Here is an 8,083-nt window from a genome sequence, read left to right as displayed (position 1 = left end):
ATATATATATTTATATAGATTCATCTCAAACTCAGTACTAAATAACACTTTTTAAAATTATAATACCATTTTCATGACATATTTATATCATTATTTATATTTGTATATTACATATATATATATATATATATATATATATATATATATATATATATATATATATATATATATATATATATATATATATATATATATATATATATATATGAAAGTAGTAAAGAATTGTTATGTTACCATATGATTGGTAGAAACAAATAAATCGTTTTCTACTTTAATGAAGGCAACTTGTAGGAGGGAGTGAAGCACCATGAAACACTTTTGGTTTTGGTTTTGTAAATACATTTTTAAACACGATTTTTTTTGAGCGATAAGTGCAATTTGTAGATAAATACTATACTTTTAAAATTAAATTCTTAAATTAACAAAATAAAAGAGGTTAAATTTGTAGAAACTTATTGAGCAAAATTCGAATTTTGTATCAAGGTACCCACCCATGGGGTACCTTGATACAGTCTATGGGACACCATGAAACAGGATAATAAAAAAATTATAAAATGTAGGAAAGCAACACAAAAAAATTATACAAAAAAAATAAATAACTTATTCAAAAGACTTGTTAAAATATTTTAAAATTAATAATAGGAATCATGTTCATAACTTAATAAATCACTTTCTGAAACATTTTTTTTCCTGATAAGATAGTTGTTTCTTTATTAATTCAAGTTTTTGTTGATCTGTTGCTATTATACTGCTAGCTTTCTCACGAGGTTTTATTTTATTTTTTCTTTCAGCGGCCTTTGGAAATCCTTTAAACTGAGAAGGGGCCGTATTCTCATCTCTCCGTTAAGCTTAACGGAGCGTTAGCCAAAAATTTCTTTTAAATTACATTAATAAAAAATTTATTTAAAATTATAATTTTTTAAACATAAATGTTTTATTTTAGTACAAGTTTTATTTTAACGAATTTATATAAATTTTCGTCTTTACTTAGAAATATTGTAATGAAATTTTCTGACAAAAGCTCCGTTAAGCTTAACTGAGAGATGAGAATACGGCCCAAGGGCTTAGTTAATAACAGTCAGGATCATTGACTTGACTTGTACTTGGCTCGCAATTGACAAAAGGCTCTTGAAGCTTTTTTGATAAGAGTAACAAGTTATTAGTATTCAGAGTTTCTTCAGTATTTGCTCGATATGTACTTGGATTGTTTCTATCAGTAACAACACTACATAAAAAATCTGCTTCTGAAAATACATTTTTGTCAAAAGAAAATATTCCACTTTTCCTAAATCCACTTTGAATGTTTATAATAGTAGAACTTTTTTCATATGCGATGTTAACACAAGATGCAATTTCGTAAATAGTGATTGGCACTCCAGGACGATTTAGAAGCCAAAATTTTACTGCATCATTATAATAAACTTTGAATGGAGCAAGTACAGAGACATCTAAGGGCTGCATTTTGTGTCTACTATGTGGTGGTATAGTAAGAATAGTAACACCATTATTCTTTGCAAGATCAAGAGCTTTTATAGATAAGTGGCTCTCGTGATTATCAAATATAAGTAGAGATGGATTATATTTTGACGAGAATGTTTTTGATATAAAATGTTGATTTACTTCAACAAATAACTCTGTATTCATCCATCCAGTTGGATATGCAAGACCAAGAGATCCAGATAGTGCATTATTAAGCATATGTTGCTTAAATATTTTTCTTGAGAATATCATTGCAGGTGGTATGGTAGCACATGAGGCACTTATGAAAAAACAACTTGTCACCAAAGTTCCACGCTCTCCGCTCGTCACAGAGTTAGCTTGCTTGATGTCTTTTTTTAGTAATAATTTTATTACATCTTTGTACAGTGGTGGTAGCTGTTTCATCCAGATTCCAAATGCGAAATCCATCACCAAACTTTGATTCTCTTAAACACAGTGCCTCTAAATTAGTAAAAAACTTTTGTAAATTGTAATTATTGAAAGATATCATTCTTGACAAAAAACATCCTTCTGGCATTCGAATGCTTGAAGAATTCCGCTTTAAAAACAAGCGCATCCATTCTATTCCAACTTTCTTCTCTTTAATCCAGTAACTGGGAACTTTTATATTATTTATTATAGCCATATCAAAAGCAATAGATCTTAAATTTACAACAGACTGTCCATAACACATTTGAGAGCAGGTAACAATATACTGCTTCAAAAGATTTTCTTGCTCTTCAGTAAATACTCTTCTTGTAGAAAAATTGGGTTTCATAGTTATGATTTCTCCTTCTTTTATTCCTTTTTTTCTTTTAACATATCTGTATACATAAAAACACACATTAAGAGTTTGTTTTAAGTTACAAACTTATGCAAAGTTTCATTTACTAAGTAGGACAAAGTAGTACTTATTGGTGCAGAATACATGTGATTCAGATTCATTTTTCCTGCAGCATTTCTTAATGAACACCCTCCTGTTAAAACTAAACCAACAGCTCCCTCCATTGAATTACTCAAGAAAGTTCCTTTACTAGTTTTTCTTACATAGCTCCTCATTCCAATCTTAAAATATTAAAGCAATAACAAAGAGGCTTTGCAATGTATAAAAATTCAATTCATGATTTGATACCACGTTGAACTTTAATTTACATAAATAGATTTTATATAATAATATAAATCAGTATAAAAACATAAATTAAATGAATGTTAATCCTTCAACAAAAAAGAGTTAATAAAGGAAACTTATGTCTATGCAAACTTTTGTAACTTAAGTTTATAAGACAAAATTAATTTTATAGCCACATAAGTACATCATCATACTACATGCATAAATACCTATAATGTAAAATTTATTTTTGCTACAAACTTTATTTAATGATCCACCGATTTTTTACCAAGTTAGGTGAAACATTAAAGTTTCATGGTGCCCCACTAAAACTGTTTCATGGTACCCCATACGTTCTGATAGAATAAGATGACAGGTTTTTGTTTATCAAAAAATCATTTTATTAAATGTCTTTGCCACACTGAAGAGCTCATAAAATAAAGTTTACAAAATAGAAGCACTTTCCAAAGAATAGAGTGATCAAAACACCGTAAAACGCAACAGTTCAAAAGATTTATAAATTACTTTGCAACGGAAAAAACACAAATTTAAACCTCTCGCAATATTATTGACATGTTATGATTTAAACTATACGTTAAACAATACATCTAGTTGTAACTGATTACCACTCAAAAGAATTTGTCACAATACTTTAGTATCGTTGTATAATTACTTTGTTTCATGGTGCCCCATGTCTCATGGTGCCCCACTCTTCCCTACCTCATGGTTTGCCCACTCTCCCCTACCTTTTTGTTAGTCATAACACTTTCTTTTTTTTGTTACTCATAACAATGACAAACAAAAAAAAGAAAATGAAAGTTGTTACAACCTTTCATAAATAAATTACATCTACGTTTCTCAACTTTCATCTTCTCAATTACATCATGAAAAGGTGTAACAATTCTCTAACTTTTTTTTCTACTTTTAATGTTCTTGTTTCTTCCAAATTTATATCTTTTTTGCAAACTATGTAATGCTAATGCTTTTTGTGTGAATAGGTAATAGTTACTTTTGTGAATGCTTTGCATTCACTAAAAAAACCCTTATTAAGGAGGTCCTACACTAATAAAATCAAAATTTTAAAAATGCACTCATATTTTATAATTTTCATATAATAAATAGTATTTTATATTTAAAGCACAGTAAAGATAAAAAAAAATTAAAAAATTTTTTTTGGTGAAAATTTTGGGTCCATGGACCCTAAATATGGAATACGCGCTGCGATAACCAGTCTGTAAACAAATAATGGTATGATCATGACATTTTCACAGCTTTTTAATATCAGATGATTACATTCACCCTGCCAAAATTAAATAATTTAACAAACTATTGAAGCTTTTGTAAGAAAACCGGTTTAAGGCCTAGAAAAAAGTCCTGAAAAAGGCTTAAAACCTAGACCTTATTTTTAGAACCAGTTAACTAACATGAATTTTTTTGGTAAGGTGAATGTGCATATATATAATAAACAACTCCGAAAAATTTCAACACAATCAGACAAACCAATCTCAGGATATTTATCGCAGCGTGCAAAAAAACTCGTATATTGAGAAGTTCAAAATATAATAACTGCCTTAACATAAATTTAATTTAAAAAATAACAAAAAACTAATATCTAAAAAAACCTCCTGCTCATAAGATGCCCCTTTACCTTCATTTCCTATATCTGTAAAACCTTTTCGTTGTGCACAAAGTAGCTTTCTTTGTTTTATTGAGTCAAGCAACTTCTTTTCCACCATCTTTATTCTTTCTTGGTTTATTTTGGTACAGTACTGAGTAGCAAATGTACCTGATGTAACATTTAAGTATTCAAATATGTTCAATACACCAGAAATACAATAGTTAAATGAAATTACTGCTGTGCAACACTTAGTTCTAAAGTGATACGGCAAACAAAAATCTCTTTAGGAAAACGCTTCCAAATGATATCATTAATGAATTCATTTGAGTTTCGAGTTTTGCCATGTAAACATCTACTAAGAAGCTTATCATCACTAAGGTCAAGAAAAATGGGTTTAGTTTTATCCCTAATAATAATTGGTGTTCTAGGTTTTTCCTTGTAAGTTTCTTGTAATCTACAGTTCCAGAAACTTCCGTAAATCCAGCAGAACCTTCGTGATTATTTAAACAGTCATGGGTTTCCAAAAAATTTTCATAAAGTTCTGGATCTCTATCTTTTTTTGATTCCAATTATGTACAGGCATACTTTTGAAAGAACTCGGTAGTCAATACATTTCCCTGACTAGCAATAACAGTAACAACACCATTAAGTAAGGAATGACCCCTTTTTTTCCAAGTTCCATTACAGGAAACATCAGTTTTAGTTTACAGGAAACAAAAGTTCCATTACAGGAAACATCAGCTACTACATAAATATCAAAATCATTTGGTCTGATATCGTTGTTAAGATATCGAAATTCATTTGCTGCATTTTTCATTTTCACATTAGCTTCACTTTGGTATATGATATGAATTTTATCTTGAATATCATTAAATACTTTTATGTTCAATGGAGGAGGTAAGTTCATTTTACCACAAAATTTTTCCAAACCAGAATGACCTTTTCCTATCTCATGGCAACAACAGATCTATAATTTATTTCAAGTGGTGAAATTCCTAGACCTTACTTTTCAATCTCTTTGCTAGAATAAAAACTGTTTCCAATCGCACGAAGATGTTGTAGAGAAATGTTAAAAATATAGCCTTTCTTTTTTGATAAATCAATAATAAATATGCCATAATAATTCAATTAAGATTTCAATTGAATTATTGAGGACAATGTCCAATCAAAGTAAGAATTGATTTTAAAATGTCTGTGTCAATAAGTATAAAGCATGAAGGCAATTTATTTAAATCATTAGTTTTTGCATAAGTATTTTTACTGCTATGTGATAACTTTTTTGGAGATGTTGATGTGAAGATTTTTGATTGAGTTAAGTTAGTGATTTCCAATTGAGAAGTTAAATTAATGCTGTATTTTTTTTTTTTTAAATTCTGTTACCACCTGCTTTCCTTCTTAAATTTGAATCACATTTATTTTTTTCCATAATAAAAATAAGCACGAGGCAAATAAAGTATAACTCAAGGCTGATAGATTTTCTATAAGTAATATATGTAAACATAGTAATAGTACTTAAAAATCATGGCTTATTTAGGAAAATAAACATGAAACAGTTACTGACACTCGTGTCAAAAACTAAAAGTAAATGGTGTAACACTCTAAAACACCTATTTTTTAACATAAAAAACCCGTTATTAAGGCCGTTGCTAAGAAAATTATTTAACTTAACTGTGAAACTTGCTATTTTAGAGCATTTTTACATTCACTTCCTATAGTGATCTATATATATTTGGAATGTAGAATGTTTGGGCTTCAAGAATATACAATTTTTGAAAAGTCAATTTTTTGATTTTTTTTAGTTTAGGACTACCTTAATAAGCTTTCGCTTTTCACAAAATAGTTTACGGCAAAGATATAACTCGGAAAGAAACAAGAAGATTAAAAATAAAAAGTTTGAAAGAAAATTTAGGGAGACCCTAGAAATTTTTTTCAATTTTTTTATCCATTTTTTTAACCATAAAGAAAAAAAAAAGAAAAAGAGAAAAAAAAAAGGAGAGAAAGGAAAATAAAGCACTAATAAATAGAGATGATATTAATAATTGCAATAATAATATAATAAAAATAATAATATTAATAATAGTGTGAAGAAAAAAACAAATAGTAACTATATCATGATAACTTTACTAAAATTATAACTAATGGTAAAGATAATTATAGTAAAGTTTATAACTACGACAGAAATTAATAAAATAAACATAACAATTGCAAAAATTAGGACAATAACCATAAAAACTATTACTACAATTGAATCACTATCACTATCATTATAAATAATATTAATAAGATTTAAAAAAAAAAAAAAAAAGACAAAAAAAAACAAAGATAAATGATAATAGTAATATTAGTAGAGTTAAAAAAGACAGTATAAAATAAAAGTAATAATAGTTTTATGAATACAGTAATATAAAAAAAGCAATAATAATAAAAGATAAAATTAATGTTCATTAAATATATACTCAAATATAAATTTTTTAATTTGGTTTCGATTGATTTGAAGAATGTTAGTAATAAAAGGGTATTTAGTTAAAATCTTTTTTTTTATAAATGGTATTATTTGGTTCCAGTGAGAAATACATTGAGAGAGCTTGCCATATTTGATAGTGCTGAAAAAGGAAGTGTGCAAGTTAAAATTTTCAGTATTTCGAGTGTAATATTTGTGTGTGTCACTTGTTTTAATAAAAAAATTATTAAACAAATTTGGTAGCATATTTTGAAGAAAATCAATCACAAAGAGACAACTATTAAGCTTTACGAGATCTTGAAATTTTAGAATTTTTAATTCAGAAAACCTATTTTCGATATTAGATCGTAAGGGAGAAAATGTCATAATTCTTAAGGAAGTGCGTTGTAAACTGTTTTTACGATGTAATAGAAAACTTCTTTTTGACCCCAAACAGTGCAACAATAACATAGATGTGAGAAGAACAAGGAATAGTAAATTGACATTAAAACATGTTGGGGAACATAGTGTCGTATTAATGACAGCATACTATTAGCACGTGAGAGTTTTTTATTTAATTGAATTAGTTGATAGTACCATGTTTTTGTCAAGAAATATCCCGAGGTATTTTATATATTTAGATGGGAAAAGTCTTTTACCATCAATTCTAATTTTCACATTATTACTATCAATCTTTTTTTTTGGAGGGTGAAAAATAATAAATTCAGTTTTATTGATATTTAGGAAAAGACGGTTACTATTTAACCAATGACACAAATGATGGAGATCTGAATTAACTTTTTTACAATGCTGCGCGAGTGATTTATTTATGCATAAAAAATTAGTGTCGTCAGCGAAATGATGAACAATCAAACAATTTATAGAGTGAGGCAGATCGTTAATATATATTAAAAAAAGTCAAGGTTCTAGAACAGAACCCTGTGGTATACCATACTTAATAACTTTACATGTCAATTGAAATCCATTAATCGAGACAAACTGAGTGCGATTGTTAATATAGTATGAAAACCAATCATTAGCGATACCCCGTATACCATAGTGATACAATTTTTCAGTTAAAATCTTATAGTCAACTGTATCAAATGCTTTTTGGAGATCAATAAAGACGCCACAGGCAAAAGAACCACTATCAATCGCACCACGAATCATTTCAGTAACGCTAATAAGTGCATGGGAAGTAGAGTGTTTTAAACGAAATCCAAACTGACGACCGTAGAGACACTTAGAATTATCATGAAAGTGGTATACGAGAATACATTAATTTTTCAAGAATTTTGCAGATATTTAATAATAATGATATTGGTCTATAGTTATTGCAGTCAAGTTTTGAATTTTTTCTATGGATTGGTTTAACAGATGCAGTTTTTAAAATATTAGGGAATATACCAGTAGCGAATGAGAGATTAAATAGTTTAGA

This window comes from Hydra vulgaris, chromosome 05 (assembly GCF_038396675.1).
Source record: "Hydra vulgaris chromosome 05, alternate assembly HydraT2T_AEP".
NCBI classification, from domain to species: Eukaryota; Metazoa; Cnidaria; class Hydrozoa; order Anthoathecata; family Hydridae; genus Hydra; species Hydra vulgaris.
This window is presented reverse-complemented; position numbering follows the sequence as displayed.